Source organism: Artemia franciscana, chromosome 19 (genome assembly GCF_032884065.1).
Source record: "Artemia franciscana chromosome 19, ASM3288406v1, whole genome shotgun sequence".
NCBI classification, from domain to species: Eukaryota; Metazoa; Arthropoda; class Branchiopoda; order Anostraca; family Artemiidae; genus Artemia; species Artemia franciscana.
This window is the reverse complement of record NC_088881.1, coordinates 23,742,045-23,768,712: the sequence shown is the minus strand read 5'-3', so window position 1 is coordinate 23,768,712 and position 26,668 is coordinate 23,742,045. Positions and strand designations below refer to the sequence as shown.

Here is a 26,668-nt window from a genome sequence, read left to right as displayed (position 1 = left end):
CATATCAAAACTGAAAATGATAGCGATGATGATTGGGTTTGGGATTTTGACTTGGATAAGGTCATCAATGCCTACCAGATTTTAGTTAAAAAAACAAAGGTTCGGCGATATGTATTTCATAGTGAAGCTGAAAAATAAAGAAGAAAAAGAAAACTGAAAAAAGAAAAAATGTAAAAAACTAAAAAATACTAAAAAGAAAAAACACAAAGAGAAATTACAGACCGGGACACAAATGACGACTGGGACAGAGGGAATATAAATAACGACCGGGACACTCAAAGAGAAATTACACTGGGATACCGGGACACAAATGACAACCGGGACACAGGGAATATAAATGACGACCAGGACACAGGTATTTAAGAATATCGTTCAAAGACAAATTTTTAATTGTAAGAAGACCGTTGAAAGAGAAATTTCTAATTGTAAAATGACTGAAGAACCTACAATGGCAACGGTACCACCATCGAAGTAGATAACCAGTTGGTTGTTCCATATTCCCCATTATTATCAAAAACATTTAATGCACACATAAACGTTGAATACTGTAACTCCGTAAAGGCAATCAAATACATATGTAAATACGTCAACAAAGGCAGTGACATGGCAGTTTTTGGCTTGCAGCCCGAAATAAAAGATTTCGACGAAATCGTACAATATCAGGCTGGAAGATACATAAGCAGTAATGAAGCTGTTTGGCGAATTCTTTCATTTCCGATACATGAACGTAGTCCAGCTGTTGTTCACTTAGCGGTACATTTACAGAATGGTCAACGCATTTATTTCTCGGAAACCAACATGCAACAAAGAGCCCTAAAGCCACCGGATAAAAAATTAACAGCTTTTTTTCGCTTTGCAAAAATGATTCTTTTGCAAAAAAACTGCTGTATACTGAAGTGCCTTCGTATTACACGTGGAATACTAAAAATAAAGTATTTGAACGTCGAAAACAGGGTAAGTCAGTCGACGGCCAACCTACCATCTTCAAAGATACCACGATAGGAAGACTCTACACTGTTCACCCCAATCAACATGAATGCTTCTTTCTACGCCTGCTTTTGGTGAATGTACCCGGTCCGACATCCTTTGAGTATTTGAGAACTGTAAACGGTACTATACATGACACTTACCTTAGTGCATGCCAAGCTCTGAATTTATTGGAGAATGACCAACACTGGGATAACTGCATCAATGACGCGTGCGAAACGTCAACCCCAAGTCAAATTCGTGCATTGTTTGGCATCATTTTAACAACTTGCTCTCCATCAGCTCCTACAGAGTTATGGGAAAAATATAAGTCAAAAATGTCCGAAGATATACTCCATCGAAAACAGTTAGAGACGTCAGATATGACTTTTGATTTTACATCAGAAATTTATAACTACACTTTAGTTATTATAGAAGATTTGTGCGTATGTATGGCAAACAAACCTCTTCAGGATTTGGGAATGCCTTCACCTAACCGTATCGCTGCTGTTTCGACATGTGTAGAATTGGATCGTGAACAAAGTTACTGTACGAGTGATCTATTGTCGTATGTACAAAATAACATTTCCAAGTTAACGTCGGAACAAAAAGACATTTATGATACGATAGACTCAATTTCAGGACGTATACAACTACCTGCTGATTTCTGTAATTTAGTGACGTCCAAAAATGAATTGATTGAAAAAGTATTTCCGAATATTCTAAACAATTATAAAAATAATAAATGGCTAAGTGAAAGAGCGATTCTCGCACCCAAAAATATAGACGTCCACGAAATCAACAATATTGTTTTGACCAAGATTCGAGACCAGGCAGTCCTTTACAAGTCAGTCGACACAGTTTTGGAACCAAATGAAGCGGTTAATTATCCATCTGAATTTTTAAATTCCATAGATCTTTCAGGGTTTCCACCACACGTGCTACAACTAAAAATAGGCGTACCAATAATACTTTTAAGAAATATCAACCCACCAAAGCTTTGCAATGGCACGCAACTTGCCGTAAAAAAACAATGGAAAACCTAATAGAGGCCACAATCTTGACAGGGCCTTTTGAGGGTGAGGCTGTTCTTATTCCTCGCATTCCCATGATTCCAACAGATCTGTCTTTTCAATTTAAAAGATTGCAATTCCCAATTCGATTAGCATTTGCAATCACCATTAACAAAGCTCAAGGTCAATCACTAGAAAAATGTGGTATAGATCTTAATACTGATTGTTTTTCCCATGGACAATTGTACGTTGCATGTTCGAGGGTCGGTAAACCTGACAATCTATTTATATGCAGCGACAATTGGACAGCGAAGAATGTTGTATATTCGCAAGTTTTACGCAGTTAATTTGTATTGTATCTATCTATCTATCTATCTATATAAAAACGAGTTGTGTGTATGCATGTTTGTTTGTTTGTAAAAAGAGCGTTTGCATATGACGTCATTGTTAGTACATACGGCTTTGTATATGCACAGACAGTGGGAAAGCCAAGAATGTTGTATATTCGCAATTTTTACGTAGTTTAACTCCTGCAGACGAAATGAATGCTTGCCTGAAAAATTCTAATTTATGGGCACACGTAAAAATATTAAAACTAACTACAAATATGCGTGTCCGATTGCAAAACGATGACTCTGGTCAAACATTCTCAGATCAATTGCTGGCAATTGGAAACGGAAAGCTCCCAGTTGTGGGAAAGCCAAAAATGTTGTATATTCGCAATTTTTACGTAGTTTGAAACACATATATAAATCTATCTATATTCACAGGTGGGACACAGGGACACAACTACAATGGCGCGTAACTAATATGGCGCGTAACGACTTACGCGCGCGGGGGGGCTTGGGGGGGGGGCGCGAAGCGCCCCACGAACTAGGTGTTGGGGTGGCGCGAAGCGCCACCCCAACAGCTAGTATATATATATATATATATATATATATATATATATATATATATATATATTTATATTATATATATATTATCATTCAAAAAATGCATTTTTAACCGACGATGTGGGAGATGCGTGGGAGAACCACACCATCAGATTCAGCGTATCAGAGAGCCCTACAGTAGAAGTTTCAAGCTCCTATCTAGAAAAATGTGGAATTTTGCATTCTTTACCACAAGACACATTACGGATGCGTATTTATTTGTCGTTTTTTTTTTCTTTTTCCCAGGGGTGATCGTATCGACCCATTTGTCCTAGAATGTCGCGAGAGGGCTCATTCTAACGGAAATCAAAAGTTCTAGTGTCCTTTTTAAGTGACCAAAAAACTTGGAGGGCACCTAGGCTCCCTCCCACGCTCATTTTTTCCCAAATTTACCGGATTGAAATTCTGAGATAGCCATTCTATTCAGCATAGTCGAAAAACCTAGTAACTATGTCTTTGGGGACGACTTACTCCTCCACAGTCCCCGTGGGAGGGGCTGCAAGTTACAAGCTTTGACCAGTGTTTACACATAGAAATGGTTATTGGGAAAGTGTATAGACGCTTTCAGGGGGATTTACTTGGTTGGGGGCAGGGATTAAGGGTATTAGGTTATGCGGGGGGATCTTCCCACGGAGGAATTTGTCAAGGGGGAAGAAAATTTCCATTATGGGGGTGCGGGATTTTTTAGAATTTTTTAAAGAACTATGAAAAAAATAAATGTTAAAAGTTTATTCACCTGAAAGTAAGGAGCAGCATTAAAACTTAAATCGAACAGAGATTATTACGCTTACGAGGGGTTCACCTCCTCCTAATACCCTGCTCTTTACGCTAAAATAACTTTATTAATTTCAACTATTTATTCTACGGCCTTTGTGATTCAGGGGTGACCCGGCCTTTATGACTTAAGGAATTGGGACAAAATTTAAGCTTTAGTGTAAAGAGCGAGGTATTTACAAGGGGTGAACCCCCTCATATAAGTAATAAAAACATACAAATATAAAAGTTCGTTACATAAGTTATGTATATTTTTTCTAATAAAAACGTTCGTAAAAAATTAAAAGTTCTAGTTTGCCTTTTTAAATAACCAAAAATTGGAGGGTAACTATGCCTATTCCCCCGCTCATTTTTTCTCAAAATCGTCAGATCAAAACTATGAGAAAGTCATTTAGCCAGAAAAACAAATTAATATGCAAATGTAGCTTTAATTATTCATGTGCGGAGAGTCAAAATCAAAACATGCCTTACTTTAAAAACGTTCAGGAATTAAATATAAAAAACGAGTTTTTATTTTGCTGAAAGTAAGGATCGATTTTAAAACTTAAAACGAACAGAAATTACTCCGTATATTAAAGGGGCTGTTCCCTCCTCAACGCCCCACTCTTTACGTTAAAGTTTCTTACTGTTTAAAAAGTAGAGCTGAGAGAAAGAGTCAAGCTTTAGTGTAAAGAGTGGGGCAATGAGGAGGGAACAGCCTCCTTCATATACGGAGTAATTTCTGTTCGTTTTAAGTTTTAATATCGCTCCTTACTTTCAGTTAAAAAAACTAGTTTTTTTTTATTAAATCTTGTATAAGAAGCAGATGACCTATTTCCTTGATGATAAAGAATTCAAAGACGATATATCCATATAAATATTAATAAGGAAGCGCAATGGATCATTATTTTTCACGTCTTTTACATTAAAAACGAGCTGGGATTAATTTAAAAAAAAAAATATCTGGTCGAAGTAAAGAGCGAATTTGAAGCTTAAAAAGAGCAACAGTTTTAAAGTTACTTAGTGAATTATACTTTTTTTCCAAATTATTTGTAAGGAGAAAATGCCCACCCTCCCCCTTCCCCAAACGACGCCAATGCCCAGAAATTGCGTACATTAAATTTTATGAACTATCATTATCTGAAGAAAGTATAAAAGCCCACCATTCTACTACAATTCATCTGTAGAGTTTCGTTTCAAAATGGGCTATCTGAATAATTTACATATTTATATCAACATATAGTAAGAACGGCCACCATACTGCGGACGTGTGGATTTTGATAGTCATCAATTTAGTGTCTATCTTAGATTTGACCCTCGAAAGCCTTTATGTCCTACTAATGCGAGAATGCTTGCTTTACAATACAAAACGGTCAAGTAAGGGACCTTGTTAGGACACGAACTCTTTTTTACTATGAAACGTCTTAGAGATTAAAACTGTGTTGTTAAATAAGCTCCCATCCAAAGTTTTGCGAGTACTAGTTCACCATGATCACCCCTGACAGAAAAAAGAAAGAAAAATAAAACACAATAAATAGCGACGAAGACCACACTGCCTTTCCATTGCAAACGTAAAAAAAAACAAGAAGAACAATAGGGACCTTTTTTTTAATTAGACATTGGAAATCTAATTTGAATGAATATTTCGGCCCCATGTCCAAAGGCCATCCTCAGCAAAACATAAATATATAAAAGAAGAGAACTATATTCCTGGTTGAACCTCGCTGAAGTAAGGATGCTGGGACTGTTAAAAAAAAAAAATAAAAAAAATCATTTTAGCTTTATAGTTCGTAAGGGAAATATTCACTAAATGTTCTTACAAAAAAATTAATTAAAAACAATCCTACATAGTATTTTAAAAAACAACAACTAGTAGATGCAGACACAGAACCAGTCACAAATAGACCTTTGAGGTTAGCTGCCAAAAAAGCAAGATTAGCGCTAAAACTTGTTTTCAATTATTCTTCTTTGAGTCCTAGTTGAAATTTGTTGAAGTAAGGATGCTGGGACTGTTAAAAAAAAAAAAAAAATCATTTTAATTTTATTGATCGTATGTCGTTGCAAGTTTTCCTTCTTTTATGTGTTTATGTTTTGCTGAGGACGGCCCTTGGACATAGAGCCGAAATATTCATTCAAATTAGATTTCTACTGTCATACGAAAAGAATTTTCTATTGTTGTTCTCGTTTTTGATGCATATAAAACAGAATAGAATCCGTTTTTGGAGGGTGCTTTTCCCTTCCCTAAAATTAAGTAGATATTTTACATGAATAAAATATGATAAGCGGAAACACCTTCGAACTTAAAACAATTTACATGTTTGGGTAAAAAGTTGATTCTTTTGATGTATATATTGTTCGTAAGTGTTTAGAGTTCCAGTGTCTATCGATGAGTGTTGCTCTTTACTTACCATCCGTTACTATGAACACTTTTACAACGCAAACTAACCAAAACCAATTTAAAACAGAAACGACCATAAACTGTTGTGATCTTTCAAAATACATTTTTTTTCTGAATAAAGAAAAGAGATACGCCTTTAAACGACATTTCGTATCATCTTAGAAAAACAAATGGATTTTTGATGTGGTGGAAGACGACACCAGCTAGAGCGTTTCTAATCGTTTAGCTGTTATGAAAATGTCTTCCTGTTTTCTCTTTTTCATTGGCAACTAGATGAGATAGCAAAGTGTCATTTAGATGGCTATTTTAAGTCCAGTACTACGCCATGATTGTGTCACTAGAGTGTCGGCTCATAAATCCTGGAGAAAGAAACGAAAGATTGCCTGTCAGACAATAATCTGGCATTCTCACTGAATTCCAACCACTTTTCCTGGCAGAACTTAAAATTAGACTCAACTCATCCTACTTTGTAAAAAGTATTTTTACACAAATTTTTATCAAACTCTATAATTTTTGAAATGTATTAATTTTATCTTTCCAGCGTCGGGAGATGCAGCTGTATGAAACTTGCCCAAGTGACGTACTGGATTTATTATACTGTAATACCTGCGAAGACTGTTGGAAGAGTCATACAAAGAAAAAACACTGTTTGCACACTCTTGTGAGGTTCAAGGAGTAATGCACCTCCCCTCTATTCAACACAAATTTTGGAGTCATCCCTTGAGTTAAATTTTTTTATCCATTTAATGTCGATTTTCTTCTCCACAAATGCCATTTTTACTCAAAAAGGAATATATTCCAAATATTTCACTTTTTACCGATAGAACAGCCTAACTACGGATTTGATGCTCAAATTAGGACTCTGATATGGTCTAGCTGGGCTTTTTAGTTGATTTTACAAGTCCTGACCGAGTGGATTGGTGCGCTGTATGCAGGACGCGGGTTCGAATCTCAGTGTACCAAATTGTTCAGTTTGGGACGGGGGTCAGTGACGTGACTCTGTAAGCTTAGCCAGAGTCGACCCAGCTCTAAATGGGTACCCGGAGAAATTTGGGGAAGGTAAACAGGAAGGGCGTGTGAAAGCATAGGATGGTTGGCCCCCAGCCCCCCATTGCATTTCCTGGCTGAAGGGCCAAGAAACAGAGATCAGCACCGCCGGTAGGGACTGTAAAGTCTAATGCCGTATCCTTTATCTTTTTTTTACAAGTTCGCAGCATTAATACATACAAACAAGCAGTTTCCAGTAAACGACTTTTCTCTTTTCTCTAGAGGTAACAACGTGAGCCAATCAGGTAAAGCAAGATTGAAAACTCATTCCGTCCGTATTAACAATTACATTTAAAAGCTACTTATCGATACAAAAAATGACCCGACAGTTTTCAAATATAATTATTAGAACAGGGGTCACAGGAACGCTTTGAGGAATGAAGCCCCCCCCCCTCCATCCAAAAAGCCGCGTATTACAATGAAAGTTTCCATACCAAAGTAAATTTGGCAATTTCCAAATTTTGATGGACCGATTTTCTTTTCGATCAAAGAAATACTAAAGAATATTATTGCAAACGCAATAGCACTGACTGAGAAAAAAAACAATACGTCTTCCGTGGATTATCATTTGTAGTCAGCCTCACCATTTAGACCGGGCAATCAAGGAAAATTGGAGAGGGCACATGCAAGGTAAGAACACTTGTGGAAACATAGCCCAACCCCCGGAAGCACAAATAGGACATTTACTCTTACTTCTCACTGGGTTTGCTTGAGATCCGACAACCTCTTTTAGTAGACGTCCAAAAAAATCCTTGATAAATAAGGGTAGGTATTCTTCAAAGGTGCAATAGAACGCTAACTCTTACTCCCCACCAAGTATTGAAGAGATGCAACGACACTTTTTCCGTGTAACTCAAATCTAGGCTACAACTTCCACTAGGCCTAAACTATGCTTATGCAACCCGAAATGCACAACTAGGGCCCAAGATTTTTTACTTCCTATAATTTTCGTGCATTATATTACGTACACTTATGGTGGATGGGCTTATAATAATAATTCAGGTTACCCCTTCCTTTGCAACCATTTATACTTGTTAACTGAACGAAACACACTCAGAAATTACATTTAAGTTAGACCTGAAAAAACTGGTTTCACAGCCACAAAGACAAGTGATAGAATAGATGGTAAATATATAATTTGGGCTGTATATTTTTACAATAGGGTGGAGTATGTTGGTAAAGTATTTAGACAGTGTGAAGTACGAAAACAATTCTTACGTCATAATATGCAGAATGATTGTAGCTAACACATTTACATCCAAATCCCCTAAACTTTAGCCCCCCCCCTATTGTGCCAATATATAGCCCAAATTACATTTTTACCATCTATTCTGCCACTCGTCTTTGTGGCTAAGAAACTGGTTTCTCAGATCTAGCCTAAGCGTAATTCTTGAGTGTGTTTCGTTTAATTAACAAGTACCCAACCATTCCCCGAAAGCCAAATCGGGCCCAAACCCCAAAAACGAATTGTTAGAGAAGAGTACTAGCTCTATTTTTATCGGAAGTCGGGTTAGATTCTACATTCTAGAATATTTCCTTACGCAAGACTCTAAAATCCCTTACTTATGGTATGGGAGTTAGAATCAGGTATGGAATCTAAGAGGCACTACTGGGCACTTATTTTGGGTCCCAAGAAATTTGGCTGAAATTCGACAACCCTTGTGATGACAAGATTTTAGGAACCCCTCCTCCACAAAAATCGCACTAAGGATTATTTCGGCCTCTCCCCAATTCCCAACAAAGGTAGCCATTGGCCAGAACTTGAAATGGTACAAGTATCTTAATGGCTTTTATTCCACATTGAATACGGACCCTAGAAAGGTAACACTATTTCACTTACTTTCACTCGGCACCAAGTCTGACTTGAGCTAGTCAACCATACCTCATATATTGTCTTTACAAAAACAATTAGGGACCTTCTTAGTCACTCCTTCCAAAGGTTAAATCAGGTCCTCATCCCCAAAGTGACAATAAAGAAAATATCTCTCACCTCCCACAAAGTTACGTTGATATCCAGTATCCCTTTCTGATATGTATCCTTTTATGATATTATGGTCCCGTTATGATCCCTTTAGAGAATAGCTCTCCCTTCCCACAAAGTTACGTTGATATCCAGTATCCCTTTCTGATATGTATCCCTTTATGATATGAAAACATTTCAACCAGCCCTCCCCTGCAGTGGTTAGATGATGTCCAGAAAACGGAAAGGCGCAACTAGATCACCTGTACTTGCTTATCATCCAGTGTAGTTAATATACGGCAAGCCCTCTGACGCATACCCTGATGGATAGGAAATAAGAACCTTGTTACCTCCATCTTGTCACCAAAACAAGTCTTGATCACCCAAAGAAAAATAGCTAATACAACACATCTTACTTCCCACCAAACTTGGTTGAGAATAACTATCCTTTCTGGTTAATGTCCTAGTAGTGAGAGCTCAAGGACCCCCTCCACCTCTCCACGCAAAGTTCAGACCCGCAAAAGGTACAACTAGTACACTAGCCGTTACTTTTTACCGATGGTTTAGACCCTGGCAGATATAGCGATGATAAACATCTTTGGACCCCTCGTCTTCTCCCACAAAAATCAAATCGGGTTCTAGATCCCAAACACTTGCAAGTGTTTGGATTGGTGGTGTATTCTTTTCTAGGACTTGAGCAGAGTTTCATGTGATGTTGTAGTCCGTGTTTTCACATCTCATGGTCAACACTGTTACAACGAAATTAGTAAAAGGCACATTACCCTCTTGTGTAAAAAATATATAGCACCGGTGCCGCAGATTTTGCGTCCTCTCTACATTACATGATTGGGGCTCTGGGAAGAATTTTAAAGGACGTGTTTCACAAAATCTCAGGTCCAGCGCGCAATCCAGCGACCAATTAAAATCAGGACAAAGCAAGAAAGGTTCAAAAATGGTAAGAAACACCTAATCACTCATCAGGCTCAACTCAGGCCGGAAGCATAAAACATCGCTCTTGTCGAAGAAGAAAAAGAAAGTAAAAATAGTTAGATCAAAAAAAGGATTTATTTTTCTAAAAAGGGCATATCTACCATACAAAGAACCTCATCCTACAGTCAACTCATCTCTAAATCTTTTCAATGTAGAAAATGTTGATCTGAATGTAAAACATGGTTACTATGAACAATTTTATCCGCAACAACCGCTCTCTGAAAACGTATATTTTCAAGTTAATTCAGTTAATCCGGTGAACTTCCGCATTTACAGATTTATATATCATTGTCAAAAAATCTAACAATGAAAAACCAAGTGCACAGGAGGGATTATTCTATTAAAATTGTGCACTACACAATTTGTTTAGACAAATCAGTATCTGCATAAATGGAACGTTGGTGAGCATAAGCAACAATCTTTCAAATTATGCAAGTTATATACAGTTCATGTTGATGACTCCTATGTCCCATAAGCTTTTGAGAGATACGGCTATTGGATATGAATACAAAACGGACACTGAAACTAGGAATATACTTAGAGATGCGACAACTAAAGATTTACATTTGGTCGGGAAAACAAACCATGAGATATTTAATAATGGTTGCCTCCCAACGTTAAGATTGATATAAAGCTACAACTTGCTCCGTCCAATTTTATTTTGCGAAACGTAGTTGGCACTACAGCTGAGTAAAACTCTCTCTCACCTCGCCAATACTCCATGTAGGAAAACAAAAAGTTTTGAGTTCTGTTTTTGGGCAACTGAAAAATTAATAGGTGCCAATAAGATCCTCAGCAATACATCGAGAACGACGGGGAGATTTAATTTGAAACTTTCTCGGCTACTATTACTACTTCTGCTCTTACAATTTAAATAGATAAAAGAGTGTAAGTGTCTCCTGGTTGTCAAAGAGTCAAAAATTCCAGGTTGTCAAAAATTATTTGGCAATGATAATAAATTTTATTTTCCCCATTAATTGATTTTTTTTTATCCAACTCTAAAGAAAAAAAAATAGTCTGGTCTACTCATTCAAAAAGTCTCAATGAAGCCATAGTAATTTATTTCTATGTAATATTTCCTATAGCATTATTTACTGCTATAAGAAAATATTATTGGCTTTCAAAGAGTTTCTTTGTCATTTTACATCAGTACCAACCAGATTCACACAAACGAACTGGTCTGACAAAAGCCTTATCTACAGTCCCCTATCATTACGCTCGAATCATATTGGCGCCCTTGGTCCAGTGCCTCCTCCCCGAAAGATGTTTCTATAGATCCACCCCTGGAACCTTTCATGGGTTTTTATCTCCCGTAATTTCTTGAACGTACATTTTTATGAATGGGCAAAGTTTAAGAATCTGATAAGACTTCAAAGTAAAAAATAGACCGGAAAACTTCGCTATAATAGCTGACAGATTTCGAATACTTCCGCGTTATAAGCTAATAAAAATAGATGATATTTAAATAACGAAATAAAAGTCCTTGTTAGCCTTCTTGAGAAAATGAAAAGTCATTCAAAATAGAAAAAAATCAAGAAACTTGAAGGTTAAGTTTGAAAGGTTAGATATTCGCTCATCACCCGTCAAAGCAATCTAGCATGGCGAAAACCCGACTCTAAACCGTAGAATAAACTAGTGAAACCCGTCCATAAAATTTTAATAAAATTTGCATAAAAATGATTTTTAGTCCAAATACTCATGCTTAAGCGTGAAAGCAGATAATTCCGCTACACTTTTTATTTTAACGCTGTTTGATAGTTATTTGCACAGTGTGATTGAGAACAGGAGGGGATCCGAGTGTTGAGTGAAGATATTGCCCCTATTTATCCCCTCTCCTCTTGTATGCATATATATATATATATATATATATATATATATATATATATATATATATATATATATATATATATATATATATATATATATATATATATATATATATATATATATATGTTATTTATATAGTACTGAGAGCCCGACAGCTTTGCCGCAAGATCCCGGCAGTCGGCACGCGGCAGGCATCTATATATAGATTCTCGCTGTCACTTGTCTTCTAAACGCAGACAATTTGAGCCTTTTCTTGATGTCATGACCTCCAAATGGACCTTAAATTAGAAATAGTTCCTTTGTAAATTACGCTTTTTTTTTACTGAACCTTTAACTTTTGTCTCGGCTTGTCTCTTGTCATTATAAACGACATGTTGTCGAACATTGGTTTCTTTTAATTGTTCAGGTGGTGGGACAAAAACTTCTTCTTTTGTCTCAGCTTGACTTTTGTCATTATTCAAGACATATCACCGAACCATTGTTTCTTTTATTTGTTAGGGTGGTAGAACAGAAACTTCTATTTCTTCCAACGATTTATCTAGTCGAGGTTTTGGTCTTTCAAAGGTATGGTGTTTATTTAGTCCTGGTTGAACTTCGTTCAAGTAAGGATGTTATGGCTGTTTTTAAAAAGTTTTTAAAAAATATTATTAATTTTAGTTCTCACATATTAAAGTTAGTTTATATATATGTATATATATATATATATATATATATATATATATATATATATATATATATATATATATATATATATATATATATGTATATATATATATATATATATATATATATATATATATATATATATATATATATATATAATGGATATTTCGAAATAGTGGATATTTCGGTCCTTGGAAATAGAGCCGAAATATCCACTGAATTGATTTCCACTGTCTTGAAAAGATTTTTCCTATTGTTTCTACTTTGTGTTTGGTATGGTAGGCATTGATGATCTTATCCAGGTCAAAATCCAAAACCTATTGGTCATTGCTATCATTTTCAATTTGTTTCGTTCATTTTACCTCGCCTTGTCTTTCGTCTTTATGAAACACATTTTTATTTTTTATTTTTTTTAAAGGTGCAGAAATCACTCCATTATCCATGTCAAAATCCCGAACCCAATCATCATCGCTATCATTTTTAATTTTGACTCGTTTTAATTCTCGTTGTCCAGTTTGATTTTAATTGACTCGCTCACATGTTATATATATATATATATATATATCACATGTTATATATATATATATATATATATATATATATATATATATATATATATATATATATATATATATATATATATATATATATATATATATATATATATATATATATATATATATAAGTTGTCTGTGTGTGTGTGGGTCTGTCGAGTGACGTCATGGTCGTGTGTCGACTAACGTAATGTTTTCGACTGACGAAATTACAGACCGGGGTATCGGGACACAAATGACGACCGGGACACCGGGACATAGGGAAGATAAATGACGATCGGGACACTCAAAGAGAAAGCGACCGGGACACAAGAAATGTTCGATTAGCAATCACCATCGACAAAGCACCGGGACACAAATGACGACCGGGACACAGGGAGTATAAATAACGACCAGGACATAAGTAAAAAAAAAACTAAAAAAACTAAAAAAAGGTAAAAACTACAAAAAATAAAAAGAAAAAACTAATAAAAAAGCTAAAAAACTAAAAAAAAAACTAAGAAAGAAAAAAGGAGAAAACCGAAACTAAAAAAAAAAAAAAATGAAAAAAACTAAAAAGGTAAAAACTACAAAAAAAAACTAAAAAGAAAAAAGAAAAAAACTAAAAAAAAAACTAAAAAAAGTAAAAACCAAAAAAAAAAACTGAAAAGAAAAAAAGGGGAAAACACAAAAATTTATTTCATCATATACCAATTCAAAAACGAATGTTTATACAGACCGGGACACCGGGACACAAATGACGACCGGGACACAGGGAATATAAATGACGACCGGGACACAGGGACACAACTACAACGGGGACGCTGAAGGGGATGGGGGGATATATAAATGACGACGGGGACACAGGGAATGTTCGATTAGCAATCACCATCAACAAAGCTCAAGGGCAATCACTAGAATCATGAGGTATAACTAAAAAAACTAAAAAAGGTAAAAAACTAAAAACTAAAAAAAAGACCAATTGAAAAACGAATGTATATACAGACCGGGACACCGGGACACAAGGAATATAAATGACGACGTCATTTATATTCCTTGTGTCCCGGTCGTCATTTGTGTCCCGGTGTCCCGGTCTGTATGTACATTCATTTTTGAATTGGTCTTTTTTTTAGTTTTTAGTTTTTTACCTTTTTTTATTTTTTTTAGTTATATCTCATGATTCTAATGATTGCCCTTGAGCTTTGTTGATGGTGATTGCTAATCAAACATTCCCTGTGTCCCTGTCGTCATTTATATATCCCCTGTGCCCCCCGGCGTCCCCGTTGTTGTTGTTTCCCTGTGTCCCGGTCGTCATTTGTGTCCCAGTGTCCCAGTCTGTAATTTCTCTTTGAGTGTCGCGGTCGTCATTTATATTCCCTGTGTCGCGGGTCCCGGTCGTCATTTTTGTCCTGGTCGTCATTTGTGTTCCGGTGTCCCGGTCTGTAATTTCTCTTTGAGTGTCCTGGTCGTCATTTATATTCCCTGTGTCCCGGTCGTCATTTGTGTCCCGGTGCTTTGTTGATGGTGATAGCTAATTAAACATTCCTTGTGTCCCGGTCGCTTTCTCTTTGAGTGTCCCGGTCGTCATTTATATTCCCTATGTCCCGGTGTCCCGGTCGTCATTTGTGTCCCGATGTCCCGGTGAGTAATTTTGTCAATCAACAAACATGACGTCAGTCGACACACAAACATGACGTCACTCGACACACAGACAACTTATTTTTATATATATAGATGTCCCGGTGTCCCGGTCGTCATTTGTGTCCCGATGTCCCGGATGTCCCGGTGTGTATTTTCGTCAATCAACAAACATGACGTTAGTCGACACATAAACAGGACGTCACTCGACACACACACACAGACAACTTATTTATATATATATATATATATATATATATATATATATATATATATATATATATATATATATATATATATATATATATATATATATATATATATATATATATATATATATATATAAGAATAAGTTGTCTGTCTGTCAGGTGACGTCATGTTTCTGTGTCGACTGACGTCATGAAGTTAGTTGTCGTCATTTTTGCTATGACGGTGACGTCATTAACGGTATTTAAGACATTTGTTCACGGAAAAATGTTTAATTGTAAAATGACTGAAGAACCTACAATGGCAACAGCCGAGGAAGCTGCTCAAAGAGTTTATGCCAAAAAACTTGCTGCTGATAGAGAAAGTAAGAAAAGAAAGCGTTCCGAGGAATCACAAGAACAGCAAGAAAACAGGCTTGCAGCTGATAGAGAAAGTAAGAAAAGAAAGCGTGCCGGGGAATCACAAGAACAGCAAGAAAACAGGCTTGCGGCTAAAGAACGCAAAACCGCGCAGTTAGATGAAAATCCACCTGGACAGCGAGAGTCAAAACATATCAAAACTGAAAATGATAGCGATGATGATTGGGTTTGGGATTTTGACTTGGATAAGGTCATCAATGCCTACCAGATTTAAGTTAAAAAAACAAAGGTTCGTCGATATGTACTTCATAGTGACGCTGAAAAATAAAGAAGAAAAAGAAAACTGAAAAAAGAAAAAAGGTAAAAAACTAAAAAAAAAACTAAAAAGAAAAAACACTCAAAGAGAAATTACAGACCGGGACACAAATGACGACCGAGACAGAGGGAATCTAAGTGACGACTGGGAACCTCAAAGAGAAATTACAGACTGGGACACCCGGACACAAATCACGACCGGGACACAGAGAATATAAATGACGACCGGGACACAGGGACACAACTACAACGGGGACGCCGGGGGCACAGGCGGGATATATAAATGACGACCGGGACACAGGGATTGTTCGAATAGAAATTACGGACCGGGACACCGGGACACAAATTACGACCGGGACACCGGGACACAGGGAATATAAATGACGACCGGGACACTCAAAGAGAAATTACAAACTGGGACACCGGGACACAAATGACGACCGGGACACAGGGAATATAAATGACGACCGGGACACAGGGACACATCATTAGAATAATGAGGTATAGATCTGAATACGGATTGTTTTTCCCATGGACAATTATATGTTGCATGTTCAAGAGTCAGTAAACCTGACAATCTATTTATATGCACAGACAATGGGACAGCGAAGAATGTTGTATATTCGCATGTTTTACGTAGTTAAAAACATATATATATACTAGCTGTTGGGGTGGCGCTTCGCGCCACCCCAACACCTAGTTGGTGGGGGCGCTTCGCGCCCCCCCAAGCCCCCCTCGCGCGTAAGTCGTTACGCGCCATATTAGTTACGCGCCATTGTAGTTGTGTCCCTATGTCCCACCTGTGAATATATATATATATATATATATATATATATATATATATATATATATATATATATATATATATATATATATTTATATATATATACTAGCTGTTGGGGTGGCGCTTCGCGCCACCCCAACACCTAGTTGGTGGGGGCGCTTCGCGCCCCCCCCCCCAAGCCCCCCCGCGCGCGTAAGTCGTTACGCGCCATAATAGTTACGCGCCATTGTAGTTGTGTCCCTATGTCCCACCTGTGAATATAGATAGATATATATATATATATATATATATATATATATATATATATATATATATATATATATATATATATATATATATATATATATATATGGTTTTAACTACGTAAAACTTGCGAATATACAACATTCTTTGCTGTCCCATTGTCTTTGCATATAAATAGATTGTCAGCTTTACCGACTCTTGAACATGCAACATATAATGGTCCATGGGAAAACAATCTGTATTCAGATCTATACCTCATGATTCTAATGATTGCCCTTGAGCTTTGTTGATGGTGATTGCTAATCGACCATTCCCTGTCCCGGTCGTCATTTACATCCCCCTGTTTCCCCCGGTGTCCCCGTTGTAGTTGTGTCCCTGTGTCCCGGTCGTCATTTATATTCCCTGTGTCCCGGTCGTCATTTGTATCCCGGTGTCCCGGTCTGTATATACATTCGTTTTTTAGTTTTGTTTTTCTCCTTTATTTTTTTCCTTTTTTTTTCTTTTTTAGCTTATTTAGATTTTTAGATTTTTTAGTTTTTTTATTAGTTTTTAGTTTTTTTTTCTTTTTAGTTTTTTTGTCCCGGTCGTCATTTATATCCCCCTGTTTCCCCCGGTGTCCCCGTTGTAGTTGTGTCCCTGTGTCCCGGTCGTCATTTATATTCCCTGTGTCCCGGTCGTCATTTGTATCCCGGTGTACCGGTCTGTATATACATTCGTTTTTTAGTTTTGTTTTTCTCCTTTATTTTTTTCCTTTTTTTTCTTTTTTAGTTTATTTAGATTTTTAGATTTTTTAGTTTTTTTATTAGTTTTTAGTTTTTTTTTCTTTTTAGTTTTTTTGTAGTTTTTACCTTCTTTTTAGTTTTGTTAATTTTTTTTTTTACTTATGTCCTGGTCGTCATTTATACTCCCTGTGTCCCGGTGCTTTGTTGATTGCTAATCGAACATTCCTTTTGTCCTGGTCGCTTTCTCTTTGAGTGTCGTCATTTATTTTTTTCTTTTTTAGTTCTTTTAGTTTTTACCTTTTTTAGTTTTTTTTAGTTTTTTAGATGAAAATTTCAGACGTCATATGCGAACAAACATGACGTCACCTGATCCATCCACAGATCCACAGACAACTTATTTTTATATATATAGAAGTTTTTTTTTTTTACTTATGTCCTGGTCGTCATTTATACTCCCTGTGTCCCGGTGCTTTGTTGATTGCTAATCGAACATTCCTTTTGTCCTGGTCGCTTTCTCTTTGAGTGTCGTCATTTATTTTTTTCTTTTTTAGTTCTTTTAGTTTTTACCTTTTTTAGTTTTTTTTAGTTTTTTAGATGAAAATTTTTTTTAGTTTTTTCCTTTTTTTCTTTTTAGTTTTTTATTGGTTTTTACCTTTATTTTAGCTTATTTTTCAGTTTTTTCCTTTTTTTTAGTTTTTTTTTATTTTTTATTTTTTTTAGTTTTTTACCTTTTTTTAGTTTTTTTAGTTTTTTAGCTTTTTTACTTTTTTTTATTAGTTTTTAGTTTTTTTTTGTAGTTTTTGCCTTTTTTTTAGTTTTTTCAGTTTTTTTTAGTTTTTTATTGGTTTTTACCTTTATTTTAGCTTATTTTTCAGTTTTTTCCTTTTTTTTTAGTTTTTTTTTAGTTTTTAGTTTTTTTAGTTTTTTACCTTTTTTTTAGTTTTTTTAGTTTTTTAGTTTTTTTTATTTTTTTTATTAGTTTTTAGTTTTTTTTGTAGTTTTTGCCTTTTTTTAGTTTTTTTAGTTTTTTAGCTTTTTTATTAGTTTTTAGTTTTTTTTGTAGTTTTTGCCTTTTTTTAGTTTTTTTAGTTTTTTAGCTTTTTTATTTTTTTTATTAGTTTTTAGTTTTTTTTGTAGTTTTTGCCTTTTTTTTAGTTTTTTCAGTTTTGACGTCACCTGATCCATCCACAGACAGACAGACAACTTATTTTTATATATATAGAAGATATATATATATATATATATATGTTTTTAACTACGTAAAACTTGCTCTTTTTTTAGGTTTTAGTTTTTTACCTTTTTTTAAGTTTTTTTTCTTTTTTTAGTTTTGTTTTTCTCCTTTATTTTTCATTTTTTTTCCTTTTTCATTTTGTTTTCTTTTTTATTTTTTTGTAGCTTTTTAGCTTTTTTAGTTTTTTATTAGTTTTTAGTTTTTTTTTCTTTTTAGTTTTTTTGTAGTTTTTACCTTTTTTTTAGTTTTTAATTTTTTTTTTTTACTTATGTCCTGGTCGTCATTTATACTCCCTGTGTCCCGGTCGTCATTTGTGTCCCGGTGCTTTGTTGATGGTGATTGCTAATCGAACATTCCTTGTGTCCCGGTCGTCATTTATATTCCCTATGTGCCGGTGTCCCGGTCGTCATTTGTGTCCCGATGTCCCGGTCTGTAATTTCGTCAGTCGAAAACATGACGTCAGTCGACACAGAAACATGACGTCACCTGACAGATCCACAGACAGACAACTTATTTTTATATATATAGATATATATCTTCTATCTATCTTCTATATATATATAAAAATAAGTTGTCTGTCTGTGGATCAGGTGACGTCATGTTTCTGTGTCGGCTGACGTCATGAAGTTAGTTGTCGTCATTTTTGCTATGACGGTGACGTCATTAAAGATATTTAAGACATATATGTTCACGTAGAAATCTATTAATGTTTAAGTTTAAAATGACTGATGAACTTACAATGGCAAAAGCCGATGAAGATGCTCAAAGAGTCTATGCCAAAAAACTTGCTGCTGATAGAGAAAGTCAGAAAAGAAAGCGTGCCGAGGAATCAAAAGAACAGCAAGGAAACAGGCTTGAGGCTAAAGAACGCAAAACCGCGCAGTTAGATGAAGATCCACCTGGACAGCGAGAGTCAAAACATATCAAAACTGAAAATGATAGCGATGATGATTGGGTTTGGGATTTTGACTCGGATAAGGTCATCAATGCCTACCAGATTTTAGTTAAAAAAACAAAGGTTCGGCGATATGTATTTCATAGTGAAGCTGAAAAATAAAGAAGAAAGCTGAAAAAAGAAAAAATGTAAAAAACTAAAAAATACTAAAAAGAAAAAACACTCAAAGAGAAATTACAGACCGGGACACAAATGACGACCGGGACAGAGGGAATATAAATAACGACCGGGACACTCAAAGAGAAATTACAGACTGGGATACCGGGACACAAATGACGACCGGGACACAGGGAATATAAATGACGACCAGGACACAGGTATTTAAGAATATCGTTCAAAGACAAATTTTTAATTATAAGAAGACCGTTGAAAGAGAAATTTCTAATTGTAAAATGACTGAAGAACCTACAATGGCAACGGTACCACCATCGAAGTAGATAACCAGTGGGTTGTTCCATATTCCCCATTAGTGCGAAACGTCAACCCCAAGTCAAATTCGTGCATTGTTTGGCATCATTTTAACAACTTGCTCTCCATCAGCTCCTACAGAGTTATGGGAAAAATATAAGTCAAAAATGTCCGAAGATATACTCCATCGAAAACAGTTAGAGACGTCAGATATGACTTTTGATTTTACATCAGAAATTTATAACTACACTTTAGTTATTATAGAAGATTTGTGCGTACGTATGGCAAACAAACCTCTTCAGGATTTGGGAATGCCTTCACCTAACCGTATCGCTGCTGTTTCGACATGTGTAGAATTGGATCGTGAAAAAAGTTACAGTACGAATGATCTATTGTCGTATGTACAAAATAACATTTCCAAGTTAACGTCGGAACAAAAAGACATTTATGATACGATAGACTCAATTTCAGGACGTATACAACTACCTGCTGATTTCTGTAATTTAGTGACGTCCAAAAATGAATTGATTGAAAAAGTATTTCCGAATATTCTAAAAAATTATAAAAATAATAATTAAAAATTATTGCTCAGACAACATAAATATTTTTGATATTTACATAATAGCTTTAGTGGTTCTGGACTGAAAACTAAATATGCTAATCAAATTGGGAATTGCAATCTTTTAGGTTGAAAAGGCAGATCCATTGGAATCATGAGAATGCGTGGAATAAGAAAAGCCTCACCCTCAAAAGGCCCTGTCAAGATTGTTGCCTCTATAACAGACATAACACGTCATTTGTGTCTCGGTGTCCCGGTCTGTAGTTTCGTTAGTCGACAAACATGACGTCAGACGACAAACAACTTCATGACGACATACAGCTCAATCCTTATAATGACGTCAGTCGACAAACATGACGTTAGTCGACATACAAACATGACGTCAGTCGACAGACAGACAAACAACTTATTTTTATATATATAGATATATATATATATATTTAATTGATGCGTTGGAAAATCAACAATCTTATTTATATTATGCATGACATCATATAAGAAAATGCTTATATGATGTCATAAGAAATGCTTTTATGATGTACTAACATAGTACATGACGTCATTTACAAAAATCGAAATCCGACTTCTGACCTAATCTAGATCGTTATTTATGCGAGAATATCCCAAGACAACAATTTTTCCTTGCATAAATAATTGGTGCTTTGTAAAATCAACAATCTTATTTATGCTATGCATGACATCATATGAGAAAGTGCTTATTTGATGTCATAAGAAATGCTTATATGATGTGCTAACATAGAACGTGGCGTCATTTACAAAAACCAAAACTAAGGCTCTTAACAAATTTTCTCAGAATTCTGACCAATCTAGACCGAAGTATTTCAAAGAAAAGTAAAGAGGTACATTAAGCCAGAGATGAGGAGGAATGAAGTCAAGTAATTTTCCAACCGTAAAACTACCACAAATCACCATCAATAAATAAATGAAACCTGAAACGAACAGATATTACTATAAATAGCCAAGTCAAACTCAAAACGAGCAAAAATTAACATGATTAGGCCTGACACCTTCCATGCCTTCTAAAGACCAGAACATGATCTGCACTTTATTGATAACACGCCTTTTTGGTCATAATATTGAAAAAAAATCCGACCATCATAACCAAGATTACTTAAAAAAAAAAGTTAAAAAGGAAACAAAACATTAATTTTTTCGTGTAGGTTCAATTTGATTTTGACTGTTTTTTATTGTAATTTCTGTTCGTTTTGGATTTCATTGATTCTATTCATAGTTATTCATGATAGTTTTACGCTTGGAATATTGTCTGACTTTATTATATTATATTTTTATAAGTAGCAGCAGTAGTAGTAGCATCACTATGTACAGAATGCCTTTTGGTTAGTCAAAACTCTTCTCAATACGTCCTGAAAGTTTCAACGTAATACTCTAAGCTGTTCCTGAGAAATTGCTCATACATCCTTTTGGCAGCCTGAATGAGTCTGATGCGTTTTTATTCAGTTCAACATCTCCTTAAATATTCCCTGAAAGTTGCACCTCAATACCCTTATTCTTAGTAGAAGTAGTAGTTGTACCAGTAGTAATAACAGAAACATTGGTAACGTGAATACAGTGACTTTTGGTTAGTTCAACATCAGGGGCATAATTTCCTAAGGCGTTAGGGGGGGGTGGCAACTGTCCCTCCCAGACCTTATTTTGCCCCCCCCCAGCTGAAATTTAGTTTTTTTTTTGAAAATTTTGTGAAAACTAAGATAAACCTGCACAATTCGAGCATCAGCAAAAACAAATCAGTTTTTTTAGTACATATTTACCTTTATAGTACTATAAAGTACCTGTATATTACTTTTACAGTACTAAATAGTATATTTACGATACCAAATGGCTTATTTTTTAGTTTTTATTGTCATTTTCATTTGATTTTCGAAAATTGACTACAACTTTAGCCCCCTCCCAGGATTTTGACGGACTTAGGCCACTGTTTAACATTCCCCTAAACACGCCCTGAGAGTTTCAATTTAATGTTCTACTCCTTCCCTAAGATATTGCTTCTATACCCTTTTCAAAACATGCACGCATATTAGTTTGTTCTGATTCAGTTGAAACTCTCTCTTAACATTCCCTGAAAGTTTCACTAAATACCATTAGCCTGACTAGTTACAATAATCGTAGTAGTAGTGACGGGTGGATTACTCCGACATAAGAGATCTAATTCTATTTTACGACTATTTGAAGTTTTCTTACACTTCTTCAAACAAGGAGAAAAGTCAAAATTGTTGAAAGGAAAAATAAATTCGTCTTTCTTTGCAATGCTCATGGAAGTTGTGAATTTTCCAAAACAAAAGTTTACTATAGAAAACTTTTTTCCTTTTTTTCTTTAAAAAAGGGAGATTTTCTCTTTTGTATGCCATAATATGGCACATATTTATTGCTCCATTACTCATTGTTACAAAAGTTCAAAAATAAAACATACCATTTAAAACGTTAATCGTAGCATTAAAATTATTTTTTTTTTATACCATAATCACTTCACTGATAGAATGTGCCTTCCTTAAAATTGAACAGGTTGGATGTTAAAAGGGCTTCGCATTTCATGGGCTAAATAAGAGGATATCACCCGAACAGATATTATTACCGAGGGCAATTAAGTTACTTTAAGACGCGTCGTGAAAACCGTTTAAGCTATGTTTTAATTTAGCGATGTCACATTCAGAAAACTTCCTGTTAACCAAAGCTGTGAAGTAATAAGTTCGAAATATTTGCAAATATAATTTTTTAGTTTGATGCAACATTTTAAGTTAGCTTTGTCAAAATTCGGTAGGTTTTTTACGATTCGAGAAATATTGCAAATCCTGAAAAAGTGATAAAACCACTGGTTCCGTTAAATTGGGGTAATCTTCAGACTATCTGAACTGGAGTTGGATATGTCACTGCAGAAATTTTGCACGACAGGAACGAGTTCTATCGCCACTGGATGGTTTCATTGAAAACCTACGTCTCTTATTTCCGATGTCCCTACTCTCCTTGGTACTTTTTCTTCTTTCTAAAACCCAAGAGTCTTCGTACCTAGAATTTAAACCTGTAAATCTTAATAAGAAAAGGTAGTGGTCCCACTTTTGCGGTTTAAACTTTATTTAGAGATATTTGCTACCTCTTGAGGAAATAATTTTAGACTTGACTGTTGCGATTTTTATACAGATAGCAGATTATAAATTGCAGAATAAATAATAGAAAAGGATAAAAAAAAAGATCAAGAGAACAGAAGCGATGACAAACTAAAAGAATCGAATAAATTACAGACAGTGTTATAGATTCAAGATACAAAATAAGTCTGACAATTATGAGTCCAAACATCTACGAAGTATATGCTACATCATCTATTTCCTTAAGTCCGATTGCCTAGGATCCGTCAAAAATCTTCAACACAGTTAGCCATTCTTTGGCTATTTTCTTTTTTTTATTCACATTAATAATATTTCAATAATATTTTTTTTATAAATACTGGTATTCATTTTGTTTTAATTTTGTAGACAAAACGAACAAAACAGTTTCCAAAAATAAAATTCTACTGCGGTGTGGGGTCTGGCATATTGGAGTCCTTCACCTTCTGTCTTTAATTTTTGTATATCGTCTGCTTTTTCTTCTATACAATCTATATACATTTCAAGTTCATTAAATATTTCTTATATCGCTTATACGAAAGCTATATTTCTGATCATTTCGAGAAAAAATTGGTTTCCTCTGTTTGTTTCAACTGTAGCCTTGGATGATTCAACTTTCTCTAAATTTCTTTAAATGTGAATATCTTTCAATTAGTAGTAATATCATGATTCCTCTAGTTTGTGGATCTTTTTCTTTTCCTATCGGTTTCTTTCTTTCAGTGACTGGGAATAAATGTTAGTAAACACTAAAATTCTTTTAGACTGTCAGCGTCACTGATTGCAAGAAGAAAATTCAATTAAGGTATTCCTAAATCATTTCAAATAACGATAAATACAATAAAAATTCTCTTACAAAATTAAACTCGGTTTTATCTCTTTCCTCACTTTATCCGATTTTTAATAGAAGCTGTTCAGTTATTTCAGAAAATTTCTGGTTTCCTGTTTTTTTGCTGTATTTGCCTCAATCGCATGGAAATTAAGACCTCATATCTGTTGACGGCCTCTCGGATATCTGTTGGAAGCTTATAGAATATGCTGGCAAACGACTTCACCCTCACAACACCCCCGAACCATATAGCACCTTCACCCCTTTAAGAAGATAAAACTTTTAGTACAAAATAGGTTTTTGTACAAGTTTCACTTTTTAAGCATATTTTTTTTCCAAACTAGATTTCTGACTTAATATGAAATTACAATCAAAGAAAAAATTTAAGGGGTACAAGAATTGGATTTCTAAATCCAAAACGTGAAAAAAAGACGGAAGGGCCAGATTGGAACAAATCTTCTAATTAACCAACCGAAAAGTTTTACACACGAAATTTTGACCAGTAAGGTCCAAATAGCCATCTATAAGACCAATAAAGAACATTCTTGGGGATTTGAGGAGCAGATAACAAGAAATTTATACCCCAAAATGCTCATAATACACAGGATGAGTTAAAATTGTAGTCTGTTTCCCACAAGTGGTAATACAAATTATTAGCTTTTTTTTATTAACAAATAACCAATTTTCCTTAAAGACGACCAAATTCAGGAGCATATCCCTTAATGTGTTCTCCCACACGGTAAAAACAAATTTAACGTTTTTGGTCAGCAGATCCCTTCATATAGCCCCGTTGGTCTAATCATCAGACAACAAAGGCCCATCATGCCGACCTCTTCTACTAAATGTTACCTATTCAGAGTGGGTAGTTTACATAACTTAGATCCATTTTTTCTTCTGAGACAGAACTCAGGCCTTATGAGAGACATAAGAAAGACATGCAACAAACAGGGATTACAATCGAAAGTGACCAACTTAAAAGAAATTCATCGCTTTTCATAGAAAATAATATGAAAAAAACTTCGTTTTCTTGAAGAGTTAAAGAGGCTGCGTCCCAAAGTCGAACCTTAAAACGTAAAGGAATTAGGAGGGGCAGTTGGGGGGCTGCCACCCCCAAACCCCCCGCTTTTAAACACTCTTTTGTACAGGTTTTTGTTGTGGGGGGGGGGGGCTTCCGCCCCCCTAACCCCCCGCTCTTGGCTTCGGAAAGGCCCTCTTTTAATTAACAAAACAAAAACCTGTACAAAAGACTCTTTAAAAGCGGGGGGTTTGGGGGGAGGCAGCCCCCCAACTGCCTCTCCTAATTTCTGTACGTTTTAAGGTTCGACTTTGGAACGCAGCCTCTTTAACTCTTTAAGAAAACGAAGTTTTTTTCATATTATTTCTGTACGTTTTTCTACAATCCATGGTGGATGTAATTTAATAATTCATGTACTCCTCGTACAGGAATTAGGACTGCCTCTCCTAATTCCTGTACGTTTTAAGGTTCGACTTTGGGACGCAGCCTCTTTAACTCTTTAAGAAAACGAAGTTTTTTTCATATTTTGTGAAAAAAAACCGCCCGATAAGGGACTTGAACCCTTGACCTTAGGATTAAAAGTCCCACGCTCTACCGACTGAGCTAACCGGGCATGTTTGAAGTCGAAATACCTGCATGTGTATAAATATAACTTTTAAATAACTTTTAAGAATTTCAAAAATTAACATGGGCTCTTATAGGGAAATGGGTTTTTCTAAGCTAGAAAATCGGGGGGTTAATATTTTCCGACGAAACTTTCCAGGAAAATTACTCGGAGAATTCCGCGTCGAATGAGTCTTCATACACCCAGATCCGATGTCGGCTGTGACCTGTAGGCGTGGCAGAAAAAAAAGGGTTTCTGTCATTTTTCTCAAATAAAAATTTTACGGATTAAGACAGAATATTTTGAAGCTTTCAGTCAGTCTCACCATGTCGAGCTGATCATTTTGATGTACTTGAATGTTGAAATTCGTAACTTTTAACAACAAAAAACTTAACATGGGCTCTTATGGGGAAATGGGGTTTTTCTAAGCTAGAAAATCGGGGGGTTAAGATTTTCCGACGAAACTTTCCAGGAAAATTACTCGGAGAATTCCGCGTCGAATGAGTCTTCGTACACCCAAATCCGATGTCGGCTGTGACCTGTAGGCGTGGCGAAAAAAAAACAAAAGGAGAACATGAACATT

The 26,668-nt window shown here is 35.4% G+C and overlaps 1 protein-coding gene across 5 annotated transcripts in view; it reads right to left on the bottom strand.

Moving 5' to 3' along the window:
* Positions 1-26,668, bottom strand: part of LOC136039453 (GATOR1 complex protein NPRL3-like) — a 146,072-nt gene that overhangs the window by 48,716 nt on the left and 70,688 nt on the right. For 3 of the 5 annotated variants that reach the window (XM_065723212.1, XM_065723211.1, XM_065723216.1), the window contains one exon: positions 22,871-23,545. The exons of 1 other annotated variant lie outside the window; for it this stretch is intronic. The gene's annotated coding sequence lies outside the window, so the exon portion shown is untranslated. Of the gene's footprint in view, positions 1-22,870; positions 23,559-26,668 lie in introns of those variants that run through there. One more of the 5 variants, XM_065723215.1, reaches the window with a different exon arrangement.